The 19,477-nt window shown below is 35.0% G+C and overlaps 1 pseudogene; it reads right to left on the bottom strand.

Moving 5' to 3' along the window:
* Nucleotides 1-1,597: 1,597 nt before the first annotated feature.
* On the bottom strand, nt 1,598-1,713 carry LOC111734287 (annotated as a pseudogene).
* Between the last annotated feature and the right edge of the window lie 17,764 nt (nt 1,714-19,477).

The following is a 19,477-nucleotide window of genomic DNA, read 5'->3' as shown; positions in this document are numbered from 1 at the left end:
GTACTTCCTCTAATGGACTTCGTCATCTGTAAAGTGAGAATATGGAGCTAAGTCATTTCTAAGGCACCTATATATATATCTGAACTGATATGGCTATGTTATTTATTATAACATTCTTTCCCATACTACCACTCTTTCCCATACTACCACTCTTTCCCATACTACCTTCCAAAATATGTACTCCAATCTAACATTGTGACCCTCTTTAAAGACTGCAAGCCTTTTGAATTTCTCAATTCTTTTATGAGGCAGACAAAAGTGATCACCATTATTCGATTGAAAAAAATAAACAAAAACAAATGAACAAACAAATTTGCCCAGAGAGATCAAGTGACTTAACTAGGGTCATTTTTTTAGAGCACACATATATTTAGGAAGTAGCAGAGACAATACTTAGATTAGAGATTCTGAGTCTGAGTCCTGGTACTTGACATCTTCCTATGTGATTGTTTTCAGATAATTTTCAAATTTCCTCCTATGAGCCAGGGAAACAATCATCAAAGAAAGTCATCTCTTGGGGTGCTCTGATTGTGGGAGATGTCCCTGAGTAGAGCTCTGTGTGAGAATATAGTGGACTTCAGAAATGACCCAATAATTATGAAACTAAGTGGAAACGTTTTTTTTTCTATGATTTACTCAATTTCATCAAGGCTTTTATAAGCCTCTCACAGTTAACCTCTTTCCAAAAGGACAAAGTAACTATAAATGAAATCCAATGAGTAAAGATTATTATTCTTATATTTTCTGTCATAGCCTTCCTTTAATTAACAATAATCTCTGTGGAGTCTGTCTCTGCATGAACTTTTCTGCAATTAATTTGCTCCCGTATGAGGACGTGCATATGTGTGCATGAGCACACAATGCATACATACACATATTATGAAGAAAAGAGAAATATATTCATTTGACTCATAACTGGAAGAGTCATTAGAGATCATCACATTGAGTTATTATTATTGGTTTATATCTGTCTCTCCCAACAGATGTTGCAATCCTTAAAGCTGGGATCATAGTCTCGTCCATATGTACAACATCAACTGTAAGCATATGACTTAGCATTTGGTATGTTTCAACAAATGGTGATTAAATAACAAAATATATGAATTATCCAATCCAACCTTCTCATTTTATAGATGAGAAAAATGAGTCCCAGAAAGATGACAAGCCCATTCATACAACTAGTTAGTAGCAAAGCCACATAAAGAATTAAGCTTTGACTCTTACAGAGTATTTTGTAATAGTCCAAGCCACCTTATCATTTTTAAATTATATAAGAAATATTTTTCTAAAACACTATTTCCTATGAGAGTGAGATTAACTGTACATGGTTAAATTAAGTTTTGGGAAACACTGAGCGTCCTTAGTCTGGAACAGTGTAACCACCTCATTCAAAATAACCACTGTGCATGGGATGGGACACATCTGTAAGAAACACCAAAGATTAATTATGCACTGCTTTTTGCCCTTACTCTGAGCTTGAAGCTAATCTATAGTCCAAATTCTGTTTTGAAAGGTAGGTGACTGTATCAAAGAAAAATAAGGACCCTGCTCAGTAAAGACTCTAATCAATTTTTTTATTATTTATTATTATTATTTATGCCTACAGCACCTAGTCTTCCTAGGTGGTCTCCCATCCAAGTACTAACCAGGCCTGACCTTGCTTAGCTTCCGAGATCAGACATCGGGCTTGTTCAGGGTGGCATGGCTGTAGACCATGGACTATGGCTCCCCTGGGGCACGAACCCAGGACCTTCTGAGTGTAAAGCAGACGTGCTAACTGCTACATTATGAAACCACATCCAATAAAGATTATTTTTTAATTTAAAAAAAGAATGTACATTTGAGGATAAAGAGAAAAATAAGTTTGACTTGACTAAAGATCATTGCACCATATTGAAGAGGAATCAAACAATGCAAATTAGGAATATGACATTGCATTTCAAAAGAACATTTCCTCACAGATGTTATAGCTGAATGTACAATTTACTTTTTTCCTCTGAATGACAAAACAACACATGAGGAACAGGCAGAAGGAAGCAGAAAGAAACTGAGAGTGAAAAACAGCTATCACAGTAGGAGACCTACTATTGGGGTCAATTATTATTCAAATCAATTACTTGATTTACTTTTAAAAATAGCCTTTAAAAATGGTCCTTTTATGTGTTTTGCATTGATCAAGATTCTTATGCAGAGAACAGATTTCACTTCAGAAAATTTGAATGAAAGGATTTATTACAACATGTCAGAATTATTAAGACAGTTAAATAAAAACTTGTAGGAATACATTCCAGAATCTATTCTCAAGTCTGTACTACAGAACCAGGCTGCTAAAGGAGCTGCTTCTCCTGCTATGATGAGGAAGCTGATTGTCAAATCAACAGGCATCCTGTATTATGTATATAAACATAGGACTGCCTTAGTCTGAACTGCTGAGTTAGCTATAGTTACTGGTTCTGGAACTTATCACTCCTTCCTAGCAAGAAACCGTAGTGCAAAATCAGGAAGCTGTCACTATAGCTTCAGGGTCCCACATCACACCACCTTTTCTATCAAGAAGCCATTTCTGCTAAATCAGCAAGCCTCAATGAGTGTGTCTCCAGAACCATGCCACAAATGCTATAATCCACATTGATAAAATACATGCCCAATATCCCCTTCATCTCAGTTCAAATCCCAAGTTCCATATGATTGCATCTGCTGTCATATGACCTGAATCAAACTTGGATCATCAGGTGAAAATGAATTGGAGAAATTTTTGTTTTGGCTCTCTGTTCTCCACAGTAAAGTCACACCAGAAGAAAATTGGAATAGATATTCTGAGCCAAACCTCCATAACTGCATTAGATTGCAATCTTACTTCTCCAATGTTAATTTTTACAAATTTCAAATTTTCTTTGTGTGTGTTATACAGAGAATTATATATTTGGTTATATTTGAGCATGGTCCCAAAGTCTAGAACATTCTTACTCTAAATAAGTTCTTAATAAATATCTATTCAATCAAAAGAGAGAGATTCATTAGACAGACTGACAAAACCTCGTATTTCTATAGTTTTATACTTCGTGCAAAGTATTCTCACTCCCATCCATTAACTTCTTTGATCTCTTCAAACAGACTGTAGAGTAGGCAGGACAGCTATTAACAGCCCTCATTTAAAGGTAAGAAACTTGAAATTTGGAAAAATCAAGCAATACTTTAAGCTCTTATTAATAGTACATGGATCAGACATTGTAACTGGTTCTACCACTAATTTAGTTGCATAACTTTGAGTGAGTTACTTATCACTTCAGACTGTTTCCTTTCCTTGTCTTTTTGGTGATAATCAACAGTGAAGATTAGAAGAGAATTGCTTGAAATGTATAGGGTATGCTTACTATATGCGATATATTATGTCCTCTAGTTTATGTCCTAGTATTGTGTGGGCTCATATTGTTATTAATAATGTTTGCAAGAATCCTTTACGTTCACCAAAATAGCTATGTCCTTTTTTTCAAGTGGCTGTATTATTTGACATGGAATTCTCACAAGTACCTTTTGTTAGGCCAATTGTTTTTATTGAAAATAAGTACATTATGGGAGTGGAAATCGTGAGAGTAAGAGGAGAGGATTACTGGTAGCCCAGATGATGAAACTAGATAAGACTACACATTTGCATAAGAACAGCTGAAATCAGTTGCAGAGTTAAAGCAAAACCATAATGAAGAAATATGACGTTTGTTATAGAGGCAATGGACTACGCTTTTTCCATATGCAGTTCCCAAACTGAGTTCTATTAGTGAATAAGCAAAGAGAGTGTTGGATTTGCTAACATTTTATTCAGTATTAGATTGGTCATAGTGATCAACTTAAGTAACACAAGAAAATAATGTCATAGATGGCTCCTCTTCCCACTTCCCAATCCTGGTATAAAACTCATTCATTTGGACACATCCTATTTCCCCCACTTGCCAGACATGACCTTGGCTGAGCTTATAAATATTTCTGAGAGCATTCCTCTATTGTAAAATAGAGACCAGTACTTCAAACTTAGAGACTTGTTTTAAGAATTACATGCAACAAGATGTGCAAGTGCCTAGTACAATACTTGATATACAATGATTTCTCCAAAAATATTTTTTAAAAGTTGTGTGGCTGTTTTAAATTTTATAGCAATTGTATGATCTTTGGAAATCATAGATCTTATTTTTAATATAAATATAAAACATATATTATAGTCATTTAATTTCTATGAGACATTCATAAAAGTTTATTTTTAAAAGAATTACTCATATTACACATTATAACAATAGTATATTATAATAATATAGTAATACATATATTATTATTAACAATATATTAATATATACTATATAATAATATCTTTAATATATATTAAATAAAATATATTAAAGTATTTTAATAATATCCAAATAATAAATCAAAACTTATTTAAAGTTATAAAATGTTGAAAAAATTAAAATGAATGTTTCAGTACAAAATTTAATGAGAATACATGGAAAATTATGCAGAGCTGACTAATGAGCTAAGCCAACTCCTTGGCTCTTAGTAAATGTCATAGAAAGCAGATAATTTTATTCCCAGATGCTGAGATCTCTGTTACCTTACTGTTGGAATAATGAATTTCTAAAATATGAAAAAGATAAATATCTAAGAAATAAACTATGAAAATGATCAGTGCAATTACTAAACTGAATAACTAATCATGAGAGATCAAAGTTCTAAAGTTAATTTTATTTGTACAAAGCATTCTGGAGCAATAGCTATACTATAAGATAAATAAAATTGTTTGTCTAGAGCAAGTAACAAACCCTGACTCATTCTTCTCATTTTTTTGGTGTGGTTTGTTTTGTTTTTACGGATAAGATAGTGATAGTAATAAAAATCCTACCAAGTTTTTGTTAAGTTTGAAATAATATGTATGAATAAATTTTGCAAACTGTAAAGTAGAATAAAAAAGTAGTGGTCTTCCCCTCATAGTAATTTGATAGAGTGCCAAGTTTTATGAATCTTCATATTATTAAGATTTGACATATTTTCTTACTCGTCATAGATACCCAATATTTATGGCACAAGAAGATCAAGTGCAGTCCAAGTTCATTGTATAATGTGGTGTTACCTCAAGATTTTCCTTGCAATTCCAATTCTATATCTTCTAGCAACTCAACTTGAACTACAAGGAAGGAAAAATCCTTCCAAGTATAGTTTTCTCCCATTTCCCTTTCTAAAATCCTCTGTGACCATCCCCACAAGAGATGTTACCTTTCTATTTTAAAATATTGAGTCTTGTTGCTTATATAATTCTATCAATAACTGCCTGCTCATCATTTCATGTATAAGTCTATCATTTGTCTAACTAGACTGTAAATTCTTGAAGTTTAGGTTTAGATGTCAAATGTGTTTGCACCCCCATAGGGATTTCCTTGTTCATATTTATTAAATAACTTAACGTTTATGACAAAGATCTGAGACATATTCCCCTCCCTGTTTCAATCAACAGAGACAAGGCACCAGTAACCCATCATCTCTGTCTTTCTGTAATGGAAGAACAATCTCTCTTGTCAGATAGTTTACTATTTGTGAAGCTCCTCAACTAGTTCTACTTCTTTAATAGTAAAGATTTTCTTCTTCCAGTCATATTCTCTAAAGGAACTAGCACAGTGTCTGGATTGTCTAGTTTCAGTAAATACTTGAGGAATGATGATGTAACAAACTCTCTAACATCCAGTTCTTTACCCTAGCCCACCAAATAGAATCCTCTTTTTTCCTTCCCATTTTACTCTTCTAGTGAGAAAAGATTCTTATTACTGCGGAGATTAAGTTGATCTACCTAATGAAGAGCCTAAAAGTGGCTGAAAGTTTGTTGTGTTGCTATGGATTGGTTATTTGGATCCCTTTTAAAGTCTACATATGAATAAAAGTAAAGAATGAAATCCCTTTCATTACTTTCACCTGGGGAACTATGCTAGTTGAACTTGATACGTCTCATGTACTAATGCACACAGGTCTCTGTGTGCTTTAGAACTGTAATTAAAGGGATGAGTGAAACTATGGATCAATTAAAGTCTGAGAGAGTCTTGGGCAGATTGTTTAATAAGAGGGAATTTTGGCAATGGAAAATTGTGGGCTGTAATGAGCCCAGAGAACCGGCAATTGTAGTTTCAGTTCTTTACTTTTTTATTTTCCATGTGCTTCTAAAATCTTCCATAGTCCAGTCTTGGATCTGTTGGCTGGTGTTGAGAATTTAGATTGGTGCCATTTCTCACAAAGTGAGAACATATTCTAAGAAAATCAACAAGATTACACACAGCAGATTTTGTATAAGGTATTTATCACTGTGTTGTATATAGTAACCAAGAAATACACGTTAATATCCAACTGTGTAGAATTAAATACATTTTATTATAGCTCTACAATGTAATACTATGTGATCAAATAATCATGCTGTGAAAGAAAATTAGCTAGCATGAAAAAATATTTTTAATATATATTTTATTAAAAAGTTAAAGATTACTTATATCAAATGATGCATTAAATTTAGGTATATTTTATATATATACACACATATATATATATATACATATATACACACACATATAGAATAAAATCTCTAAAATTTCTACAATGAGCATATTACTTTGTGTCCAGAGAAACATTTTTTAAAGAGGAGGGGGGAATGCATTGCATATTATTTCTAAAGATCTACTCGGTATTGAAGAAAAGAGCATTTTATTTGAAATTAAATTTGTGGACTCTCTCTGTTAACATCCAATTTACCCTTCCAAAAAAGAAAAAAATTTTCTTGCCTAGGGCCAAGAGAGAAAGGAAAGGTGAAAAGAGGGAAAGAGGAGACTGAAGACTGCTCAAATGTCCTGTTAAATGGAATCTGCCTGAGCATGCTGTGCTTAAGCTGCCAACATCTTTTCTCAAAGAAATATTGAGGAGTTGCTGCTACAGCTGATGAAATCAACCTGACCAGTTCTTTTTGTCTGCCTTCCTCCTCCGCCTCCCCTGCATTGTGCAAGAGAAAGTTTAAACCGTTTTCCTGTCAGGTGGAACGAGAGGATCAGCACCAGGTGGCCATACTCCTGGTCCTCTGGCTCAGGGTACAGCTGCTGGGGTAGAGGGCCAGGCCCTGGCCCAGGGCACATACTGTCCCTGTGCACAGGGCTAGCTAGGCACAGTGTGCTTACTTCACGTCTAACAGCCAAAGTTTTAGGGTTGAGGAGCCAGATTCTTGTGCTGTGGGGTTGAATGACTATTAGGAATGCATGGAGCAAATTAATTACTTTGAAAGAAGAATTTTACCTGGCAAGTTCAAGTCGGAGACCCTTTAGTGAATATAATAAAAGCTGGGACGTAGGAAAGAGCGATGGAATAGCCCAAGGTTATATCAGTTCAATTGACCATTGATCAGATCTTTAACAAGGCAAAGCACCTTCTAGGTGCTATGAGATAAACAAGTGAGTCAGAGAGGCTCCGTCCTCCAGAACCTTCCAGCTCCTAACCTGGGAGACAGACGTGCCAACAGCTAAGTCTCATATGATTTGACAACAGTGAATGGAGACCTTGGGGTGAACTTTGGAGTTTCAATCAGACATCCAATTGCTCCAAGATTAATATTGATTAAATATAGGCCCCCTGGCCTTCTGCATTCTTGTGTAGTTAAGTTGGTAAAAAGATAGCTAAAAGAATCATAGTAGATATAGTTTACCCTAGATATCAGGATAAATGGTCCCTGACTGAAGGTTATTATTTGGGGTATTATTCCCTTGCACCAATTTTCATTTTTTCTTAAGCTCTACCCAGTTCTGACACTTTCTGGTTGTCATAAAAACAGAATTTCTGTGGAAATCAGTGTAAGGTAGCCATGTTATAATTATATCCTCCCAGCTGAAACCATAGAATAAGTCAGATAAAAGACCATAATGACCCTAGATTCTTTTCTTCTCCTTCTTATTCCTTTTCTTTTTGATTCCTCACTATAACTCCATTTAATCTAAACTGTATTGAGCTCCTTGCTGTGTCAAGTGCCCCAGTGATGCACTGATATGAAACCTGGGATAACAGAAACAAGTGTGTTCCCCTAAGTAAACCAGAAACTTAGAAGATGGCTTGATAAAGCTGTCTTGATATGCCCCTTGATGTTCTGTTTCAGTTTTTTTCTGATTGACTATATGGCATTCTTGTAGATCTGCTTCCGATCCAGCCCAATTTAGTCTCATTCACCATGAAGTACGTACACTGGTGAGTGAAGTACAGACTTTGCTTTCTGGTTACTGAGAGTCTAATAAAAGAGCAAGGACAAATAAGTACATAAATGACCAAATAATGAGGCAGAATAAAATTGGTGCCTTTTCTTACAAGATAAAAGTCAAAAATGATTGTGGGGTTCAGAAGATGAAGAACACATACGTGGCCTGAGAAAAATATAAGACTAGAGGGGCCATTTAAGCTGCACCTTGGAGAATGGGATCATGTTTTAATAAGTGATGCAGTGAAGTAGTGATGCAGTGAAGTAGTGATGAAGGATAGGGCACATTTCCTCAAGTGACGAGGAGACCAAGCCCTGTACCGAGAGAAGAAGAGAGTCCTTTGGCAGAAAGTGAAGAATTCAACGCACTTGCCAAAGTTAGAGTCAAAAGGAAAGTTTATTAGAAAAGGAGTAACACTCCACAGAGTGCAGTCTCCTCTCAGAGACAGAGTGAGAGGGACCAACGGAGGCTTGGAAAGATAGTGGGGGGATGAGTGTTCAGGGAATTCAGTTTATATATCATTCTTTAGTTCTTGTGAGTTATTGTTTAAAAGACTTTGCCAACCCATATCCTTTGATATGGACATTCATTGAGGAAGAGGAAGGGTATGTAGCTGTGAAAAGGCAAGAATATGCAGAATGAAACGTTGGTTGGCAGTTCTTAGCCTGTAATCCATAAGTTCCCCATGGTTTTAGCCATAGGGAATGACTCTTTGTCATGTTTTCCCTTAGTAATCCAGCAGAAATATTCCTTTGTTCTGAAGGTGTCCTCCTGGCCTGGCTGCAGGGCTGATTAGAACATTGCAGTCTCTGTACGTGGCTTGATTCATTTTTTTAATTCTCTTTCCTCCTCCCTACATTATTAGGACAGGACATACTGGATAATTGAATAATGCTATAAAGTTATGTGTATCGCAAGGTGGGTGGGATGGGGAGGCACAGAATATAATGTACTGTTCACTTAGTGGCAAGAATAGCTGATTGTGCCAGATCATGGAAGGCCTTGGACATAAGCATTAAAAAAATGTCCTCTATATGGTAGGCAATGGAGAGCCTCTGAGTGTTTCTGATTAGAAGTATAGCTTGATCAGAAAGGAGCATGCACATGGTGAAATAGCTCAGAATACTTTAAAAAGTTAAGTATTTGTCTAAGTAAACAATGATAAGGCTTAAGTATTATAGGAGTAGGTATTATAAGGGGAAAATTTGTTGGATTCAGCCAGTGATTAACAATAGAATTCCAAGAAAAGACATCAGAGCTGAATTTGAGCCAAGTTAAAAGGCAAATGTTGGCAGAGCCCAGAGGTCAGAAAGAGTGCTCTTATGATGGAAAGCAATAAACGCAGAGTGGATCACATTGAACTTCAAGGACACAACACAGACATTGATTAGTTAGAAAAGTGGGTTAGGACTTGAAATCCTAGCTCAGGTTAGAATTTTTGAGTTGGTAATTATCAGCATAAGGTAGTGACTGAAACCAGAAATGTGAGTGAGAGGTAGGCAATGAAGATTTAGTGAAAGAGACAGAAAAGGGAAGCCTTTCTGCCTGAAGACTGCCTTGAGCTGTGGTTGGTGGGTCTGGCCAGCATGTGTAGAAGCACAGATTTGTGGGTTCCTTGGGTACAGTTACGGCAGTGACCAGGCCATTCCAAAGCCTCAGCAGTTGGTTTGGATCAGACTATGACCACAGGAATCTGATCTTGGCCAGACTAAGCTCTAGAGGTCATCTCTGCTTCAGAGAGAGCATGGAGTGCATTACTTCTCAGCTCACCTTGCCCTCTCTTCAATATAGTCAGATCCTAATTATAGAATTGCAATGCTGAAAGCACAGTTTTGTGTGTGTATATATATATATATATTTATGGGAATAATGTATTTATAAATGCTTTGTACATTGTCAATTATACCATTTTTATTGTTACAGATAGTATAAAAAATAACTGCAATTAAAATGACAGATCACTCAAAATAAACAAAGCCTTATTAATAAATCTATTCAGTCTTCTTGTTTGTCAGTCAAGGAGACTGAGGCTCAGAGATGAAAACAGTTTGCCTGAGTTCAGACAGAGCCAGGGGTAGAGTTCAGACCTCTGGGCCAGTTAAGTACTCTTTCATTTCTTCTTTCAAGTTAATCCCTCTCCCCATCCTTGCTTTTTTTTTTTTTCCTTCCTATTTAACACAATGTGATATTTAGTTGAAAGGTCTCATTTCTTCCTTTTCAATTTTAATTCTGAGTTTGACAATATTTTGGAAAAGTTGCCAGCAAGTTGGGAAATGAGGAAGAGCTTAAGGAATAATGGAAGGTTCAATTCAATTCAACTGAATTCGATTGAGTATTTAATACAATAAAGCTTTCTCTAAGTGCTATGAGAGGTGAGGTGAGTCAGAGGGGCCCTATGCTCTAGCACCTAACAATCCCTGTTGGGGAGACAGATATGCAAACAGCTAAGGCAAAGCTGAATAAGATAAGAACTGCCCTAGAAAAATAAACAGATTTGGTAAGTTTGGGTTTTGTTCACTTCCTTAATGGATAGAAAACTGAAGGCTCTGATGTTTGGTACCTCCCAACATACTGGGAGAGAAAAGAGGTAACCTTGAAACAGGACATTTTGCATAATTCCAGGCATTCTAGGATGATTTATTTTAAAAAGTAAAACAAATCTCTCTTTCCACCTGCCTTTATGCCCTCTCAGACTCCAGGGGCCTTAACAGTAGAATTTAGGAGAGATAGAAACATCCTATGACCCAGCACACCCAGGACAAAAAGCTACAGGGTTTCTGGATGATTGCCAAGCTGCTAGATGAACCTGATAGAGTTCTTAAATAACAGCATGCCCTCAGCTTCAGGCCTGACTTCATGCTATTCCAGTCGTGTGACCTGTCTCCTCCTCTGATCTAAGATAACACTTATCACAGTCTGCATTGGAATCAGGTTACTTGTGTGTGTGCTTACTTCCGCCACTTGACCAGAGAGCAGTGACCGTGCCTTACTCAACTCTAACCCCTAGAGCACTTGGCACAGGCCCTGGCACTCAGTAGATGCCCAGTAAGTGTGCAGGGTTGGCTGGAATTTTGGCAGGCCTGTTAATTTTTCATTGGTTAAATCTATGACTCTTCTAGCCCAGTTTGAGAAGGATAAAACACACATTGTGTTGAAAGCCCTGCATCTGATTTCAGAGACTAGAGCTCTAAAAGAAATGCAGAACTGCAATTGACTCCCCGTAAAACTCTGGGCTAGTCCTTTCTCCTTCCATACCTGTTTCTATAGATGGTTAGAGGGGTTAATACGTATTGTTTTTATAGTTTTTGCTTTTTGTGATTCTGTAATTTTGTAAAGTAAATTTAAATGTAAAATACCTGTTAGTTCAATTTCTCTCTCTTTACCTCTACTGATCCTTGACATAACAAAATATAAAGCAGACAGTCATTCTTCTAAATTTACAAAGATTTATTTAAAAAAAAAAAGCAGTGGAATATAAAAGAAAGAGCACTGCACTGTTGTTCAATGAGAATAATTGTTAACTGGCTGTTACCTTCCAAGCACTAAACTAAAAATTACTTATAAGTATCAAGATATAAATTTTTTATTACATCCTTGGATTGAACTTTGCAAATTTTGATTGGCAGACAGGGAAGCAGTTTGGAGATTTCAAGAAATTCTCCAACGTAACAGAACGAGTCAGTGGTAGAATCAGAATTCTAATACACTGACCTACTACACCACTCTAGTCTTTCCATTAACTTTGAGCAAATCACTGAAGATTTGTAGGTCTCGATTTGGCTGTAAAATGGAATTAATACTATTTCGTACCATTCATGGAAAATTAAAATCACCTATGTAAAACAGCAACAACTTTAGAAGTCTGAAAGAACAAAGCAAATCTTAAAGATTATCAAATTACTAAATAGCCAGACTAGTAACCCAAGTAACCAAATCCTGGTTTCAAATGAAAGTAAAATTAAAAAACTGTTGATCTCAGTAACAAAAATCTCAGTCTTGATTTTGCACAGTTTCTCACTGTTTGACATCCCTAGATCAAGTTATTAAAAGGCCTCTCTCATGAGTTCAACCTTACCTGCCTGTGGAATTAGAGAAATTAGAGTAAGAAATAAAACTAAGACAATCTAAATATTAGTCCTTGATTATTTTTTGATTATTAAGTTAGCAAAAAATTTCAAAGTGATAATCCTTATAAGGATACAGTGAAACAAATGCTTTCATATATAGCTTGTAGCAATAGAAAATTCTTTTGTAATTCAACTTTCAATATTATCAGATGACAGTGTTTTTACATACTTTTGACCCACTAATTATTTCTTTATTAAGAGGGGGTGATCATCCTTTAAATATATGAATATACATATCTCATATGCATTTTTGCATTCTCATGTACCTGACTTTCACCTGTCAGCCCAAAGCACTCGTTTACCATTTATGGAGATGCAGAATGGAGAAGTACAAAGAGTAATTAGGATTGGTATAACAGAAATGCAGAGAGAGAAAAAAAGTTAATATTCAGTTAATGGCAACCAACATAGGAATTTTATGTCCACAGAATTATAATGAGATTTAAAGTAAAGCTTATTAAGAAAGAGAAAGTTTTTTCTGAACTTTCCATCTCCTACTCTAAAGCCTGAAAGATTTGACCATAGCTTTTTGTTTAAGGAGGATACTGGTCATGCAGAACGAGAAAGAGGGGACAGCTCATTCCTGCCAGTCCCAGTGATTGTGTAAGGGAAAGAAGAATCAAGAAGACCAGGTACGAGATTTCACATCTCCATCCTGAGGCCCAATTCTATTGATGTGTGGAGACAAGTGAGGTTACTGTAGAAAAACCCAGCTAAACTTAAGGAAACCCAAAGGCAATCGGAACAATGGCCTGCTTTCATATTGTAAGCGTGCTGGAGCCTAAAGCACTAAAGAACTCTGGCCTTCAGGCCAGTGCCACCTCAAAGACTGTGCAAGCAATGATGATGAGCTGGCCCAGGAGGTAAATGTGCCAAGGGTAATGCAAATCTGTCCATTACACTATTGATGACGATGGCGACAAAGTTCAAATGACTTTCATGTCTAATAATAATAATAAAATGACTATAAATTGAAGTACCCCTTTTTGATATAGAATTTTGTGAGGAAGTTAACATTGACTATATATAAAGAAAATGCTCAGATTACCACAATGCTTATTTTCTTTTTACACTGCTTCTCTTTCATTGATTTTTGAAATATTTGAGTTTTTAAGATCTAGTTTACAAATAAACCTAAATGTCCTGCAATGACATTGAACTTCTTGTAAATGAGACCTATACATTATGTTCACATTTCTTTCTAAATCTAAAAAGTTAGAAATTTTAAATTTAAATATTTAGTAAATTAAGCAATACAAAATTTAAGCTTTGAAACTTTTAGATAAATGTAATTATTGATAATAAAGTTTACAAACAAGAAGAGTTGAAATTTTCCTTTAAAAACAAAAGAGGAACAAAACAGACTAATGAAAGTTCACTTTGTAAAAAATTTAATGTTAAAATTTAGTTTTGTTTTGGAATATGTAAACTTGTGGAAAGAGATTTTTAATAAAGCTTTAGAATGAAATAAAATAGAGGAGTCTTTTTATTTTGTAGTGTCTATGCGTAGAGAAACTTTCAAATAAGTAAAAAAGAGACGACTTGTTACTTAATGAGCTTGAACTTATAAAAATATTTATTAAAGAAAGATTCTAAATAGAAGCAAAAGACAGTATCTTTGCAGATATGTGAGCTGAAATATTTACTCGTTTTTATATAAAATATATTAGAATAGAAAATAGCCTACCTTTTACAAATTTCACAGTGTATCAAATATTTCAACTGCTATAAGGGTGTGTTCTCAATAAAAATGTCTATAGAGAAGATTTGATTTAAAATGTCAATAATTTTAAATGTATTAAATGTAAAATACAACTTTGAAGAAATATTTGTCAATTACCTGAAAAAAATAAAGTAATATTATGTTGAAAAATATATTCTCCAAAAAACACTAGTGTCATGATATTAGAAATAGATACAACTAAGAATATTAATAAAGTTTGTGGAGTTATACAAATAATGATTATTCAGTTAGGTTCCTGAGTTCAGATAATTAATATAAAGAATTTTTTTTTAAAAACTTCAACTGTAACTTTAAATGTTTTACTGTACATGGATATACTTTACTTAAATATTTTAAAGTGAATCATTTTTGAGAATAGGTTTTGAATTAAAGAGGACTATTTTTACATCAATATCATTTACATCAATATCATATAACCAAGTTATTGGTCAATAAATTGAAATTTCAAAGTGCTATATAATTAATTTTAGCTCCCCTTTTATTTCCAAAGTTGTCCTTTATTGAACTCATTATATAATTACCTTAGATACAGCATAGGCATTTTTCTATATTGATGTTTAATGTCCAGAACAAAGGATAGAGTCAAACACAACCCAATTTAAAAGCATAAGGAAAAGACTTGAAAGAATTTTATTTTTTGAAGTGCAAAAATTATTGTGCTGGGTGGTGGAGATTATGATTTTTTTTCCTCCAGTTTCCGTTTTAAAAATTGAGAGCCTGTTATTTTTACAAGGAACAATTATGCTAGAGAATAAGAAAAGAACAGAAGTGTTTTGAACACTCTCCTGGAGCAAGAGGCCCCATGAACAAGTAAGGCTTCATCTTCCCACCACACTCTGAGAGCAGCAAAGTAAAGATTCAGGCACAGCATGTCCTCTCCCACCATTTCTCGAGCACACACACTTCTGCATCTGTCAAAGCATTAGCTGGTCAAGATGTTCTGTCCTTGCTCTCCAGACCCAGCCAAGGTAGCACTGACAAATAAGGTCAGATTTGGGGGCTAGGGTGAATGAAGCATTTTATATTTATATCCATAGACACACACTCCTATGTATGTTCCAGTGACTTCAGGGGACTTTCCACAGCCATGGGTGTCCTGTGTCTGGTGTGAGGTAACCTTGCCTGGCCCACTGAGTTCTCTGGACACAAATCTCTGTTTGAAGGAGTGGTAGGTTCCAGGGCTTATGGACTGAGGTGTAAAGGGCACCTTTCTCGATGACATTTGTCTCTCTTCTGTACTAGTTCACTATGATAACATATGTGCAGGACTTTTTCGTAGGGTGTTTTGTTTTGTTCTCTCTGTGATTGTTAGCTCCAAGTTTCAGGATGCATTTAAGATGCATGGAATATAGTGATTTCATGACTTCCAGCTTGGGCATAGCTGGGGCTTTTGAGGTGATAATTCTGATTAATTTAACTAGGGGGAATATATATACAGTATAAATAAAATAGAAGAATGTTTGACACAAAATTAATGCTAGATAAGTGTTGGTTATCATTTTGACATTTTGTGAAAGAACAAATTTTCTGTCTAAAAAAGAAAGTTTTAGAAGATACAAGGAGAGGGACTAATAGAGGATGAAAATGGTATAAAATAAAATTTAACAATTTAGAGGACATGTTGAGCACATATTATATGCAAGGCACTGGCTAAGACCTCAGAAATGAACTGGTTAAAAAGAATCGACTAAATTTCTGCCTGCAAAGAACTTACAGTCAGAGGATAGCATTTAACTGAGCTAAATGCGTGTAATGTCTTTTACTTTTATGCGAAATCCTAACCACACTAGTATGTTTATAATATAAACTGGTTTGTATTCTCCAATGAGCTAAAGAAAGTTGGACACAATTCAAGCAGTTGAGGAAACAGGGGATGTCCTCTCCTCCTCATTCACATATTGAAAGGACATCTGCATCATGGACTCTTTCTATCTCACATCATCTAACACAAAGAAAGGGTTTAAATAAAATAAAAGTACGCTATGGATGTTGTGGAAGAACTGTTAGATTGCCCACTCAGCAGCCATTTCCATTTATTTTTTTGTTAACAGAATTTGTTTGGTTTGTGGTAGCAACACGATCAGAAAAGGTGACTCTCAACCTGCAATAATCCCAGAGGATAGGCCTTGATATTAAGGCTAAAGCTTTTGCCAGTGTTTTCTCTTTTGCCAGTGATAGGTACGGAGTGCTGTGCAACGTTGTTCTGGCTAATGGTGAGTGAGGGAAAATGTATTAGGGAATTTCAAGTAAAAAAGCTTGAAAATTAACGTTAATATGAAAAAATAATTTGACATCTACATGGAGAAAAAAACTCGCTATATGGTCTGAGTATGTCATTTTATCTATCTTTCTAGGTTTCAATTTCACCATTGTATTAATCATTCTTGCTCTGTCTAATTAACAGAATTATTGTTAATATTACAAAATTATAGACATTAACATTTCCAAACTGTAAATGTCTAGAATATTAAGTGATTACTTTTAATTGTAAATTACTTTGAAATCTTTAGATTAAAACAGACATATAAATATCTGTAATACCATGGGAGTATCACAGATACTCTCTGTGCTAGCCCTGGAAAATAGGCTTCTTACTTAAAGAAACTTAAGTAAATATAATAGTGTATAAAAGACTAGCCATGTATTTATTCTTTGTATATGTATTTCTTTTCATTGCCTTGTTTAATTTCTCTCAAAATCCATGTGTAATTTTAGAATCATATTATTTAATAAGGCTCAATGAACTCATGTTTATAAAGAAAAAGTTTGAGACCTTCACTTCTGCCATTTGGAAGCATAATGGCAAATGCAGTTAAGTACAAATTCAGATAAATAAAATATCGCAGATACATTTGAAGTCCCTTTGTACACTTTCCAAATCACGTTTTGTGGGGGTATATATATTTCCAGATCACATTTTATACTTTACTTATTTCTCTGTGTATTACATAGGGTACTAACTAAGCTTCTCTAATTAAGAGTCCCTAAAACACAGTGGCTCGAATGAAATTGGAGTTTATTTCCCTCTCACGTAGCAGTTGATAGGGAGGTGGAGGATACAGAGTAGACAGTCCACTTTGATCCATGAGATTTTGTTGTCTCGCTATTTCTTAAGGCAGCAGTTTTCAAAGTGCAATCCGAGGGCTCCCAGTGTTTCTGGAATTCTTTCAAGGTGTCCATAACCTCCTCCTTTTTCCAACTATTTATCTATGATACAACTAAGAATATTAATAAAGTTTGTGAAGTTATACAAATAATGATTATTCAGTTAGGTTCCTGAGTTCAGATAATTAATATAAAGAATTTTTTTTAAAAACTTCAACTGTAACTTTAAATGTTTTACTGTACATGGATATACTTTACTTAAATATTTTAAAGTGAATCATTTTTGAGAATAGGTTTTGAATTAAAGAGGACTATTTTAAATCAATATCATTTACATCAATATCATATAACCAAGTTATTGGTCAATAAATTAAAATTTCAAAGTGCTATATAATTAATTTTAGCTCCCCTTTTATTTCCAAAGTTGTCCTTTATTGAACTCATTATATAATTACCTTAGATACAGCATAGGCATTTTTCTATATTGATGTTTAATGTCCAGAACAAAGGATAGAGTCAAACACAACCCAATTTAAAAGCATAAGGAAAAGACTTGAAAGAATTTTATTTTTTGAAGTGCAAAAATTATTGTGCTGGGTGGTGGAGATTATGATTTTTTTTCCTCCAGTTTCCGTTTTAAAAATTGAGAGCCTGTAATTTTTACAAAGAACAATTATGCTAGAGAATAAGAAAAGAACAGAAGTGATTTGAACACTCTCCTGGAGCAAGAGGCCCCATGAGCAAGTAAGGCTTCATCTCCCCACCACACTCTGAGAGCAGCAAAGTAAAGATTCAGGCACAGCATGTCCTCTCCCACCATTTCTCGAGCACACACACTTCTGCATCTGTCAAAGCATTAGCTGGTCAAGATGTTCTGTCCTTGCTCTCCAGACCCAGCCAAGGTAGCACTGACAAATAAGGTCAGATTTGGGGGCTAGGGTGAATGAAGCATTTTATATTTATATCCATAGACACACACTCCTATGTATGTTCCAGTGACTTCAGGGGACTTTCCACAGCCATGGGTGTCCTGTGTCTGGTGTGAGGTAACCTTGCCTGGCCCACTGAGTTCTCTGGACACAAATCTCTGTTTGAAGGAGTGGTAGGTTCCAGGGCTTATGGACTGAGGTGTAAAGGGCACCTTTCTCGATGACATTTGTCTCTCTTCTGTACTAGTTCACTATGATAACATATGTGCAGGACTTTTTCGTAGGGTGTTTTGTTTTGTTCTCTCTGTGATTGTTAGCTCCAAGTTTCAGGATGCATTTAAGATGCATGGAATATAGTGATTTCATGACTTCCAGCTTGGGCATAGCTGGGGCTTTTGAGGTGATAATTCTGATTAATTTAACTAGGGGGAATATATATACAGTATAAATAAAATAGAAGAATGTTTGACACAAAATTAATGCTAGATAAGTGTTGGTTATCATTTTGACATTTTGTGAAAGAACAAATTTTCTGTCTAAAAAAGAAAGTTTTAGAAGATACAAGGAGAGGGACTAATAGAGGATGAAAATGGTATAAAATAAAATTTAACAATTTAGAGGACATGTTGAGCACATATTATATGCAAGGCACTGGCTAAGACCTCAGAAATGAACTGGTTAAAAAGAATCGACTAAATTTCTGCCTGCAAAGAACTTACAGTCAGAGGATAGCATTTAACTGAGCTAAATGCGTGTAATGTCTTTTACTTTTATGCGAAATCCTAACCACACTAGTATGTTTATAATATAAACTGGTTTGTATTCTCCAATGAGCTAAAGAAAGTTGGACACAATTCAAGCAGTTGAGGAAACAGGGGATGTCCTCTCCTCCTCATTCACATATTGAAAGGACATCTGCATCATGGACTCTTTCTATCTCACATCATCTAACACAAAGAAAGGGTTTAAATAAAATAAAAGTACGCTATGGATGTTGTGGAAGAACTGTTAGATTGCCCACTCAGCAGCCATTTCCATTTATTTTTTTGTTAACAGAATTTGTTTGGTTTGTGGTAGCAACACGATCAGAAAAGGTGACTCTCAACCTGCAATAATCCCAGAGGATAGGCCTTGATATTAAGGCTAAAGCTTTTGCCAGTGTTTTCTCTTTTGCCAGTGATAGGTACGGAGTGCTGTGCAACGTTGTTCTGGCTAATGGTGAGTGAGGGAAAATGTATTAGGGAATTTCAAGTAAAAAAGCTTGAAAATTAACGTTAATATGAAAAAATAATTTGACATCTACATGGAGAAAAAAACTCG

The sequence above is a fragment of the Pteropus vampyrus genome, unplaced genomic scaffold, assembly GCF_000151845.1.
Source record: "Pteropus vampyrus isolate Shadow unplaced genomic scaffold, Pvam_2.0 Scaffold14, whole genome shotgun sequence".
NCBI classification, from domain to species: Eukaryota; Metazoa; Chordata; class Mammalia; order Chiroptera; family Pteropodidae; genus Pteropus; species Pteropus vampyrus.
Note: the sequence above shows the minus strand (reverse complement) of the source record. Positions and strands in the feature narration are given on the sequence as shown.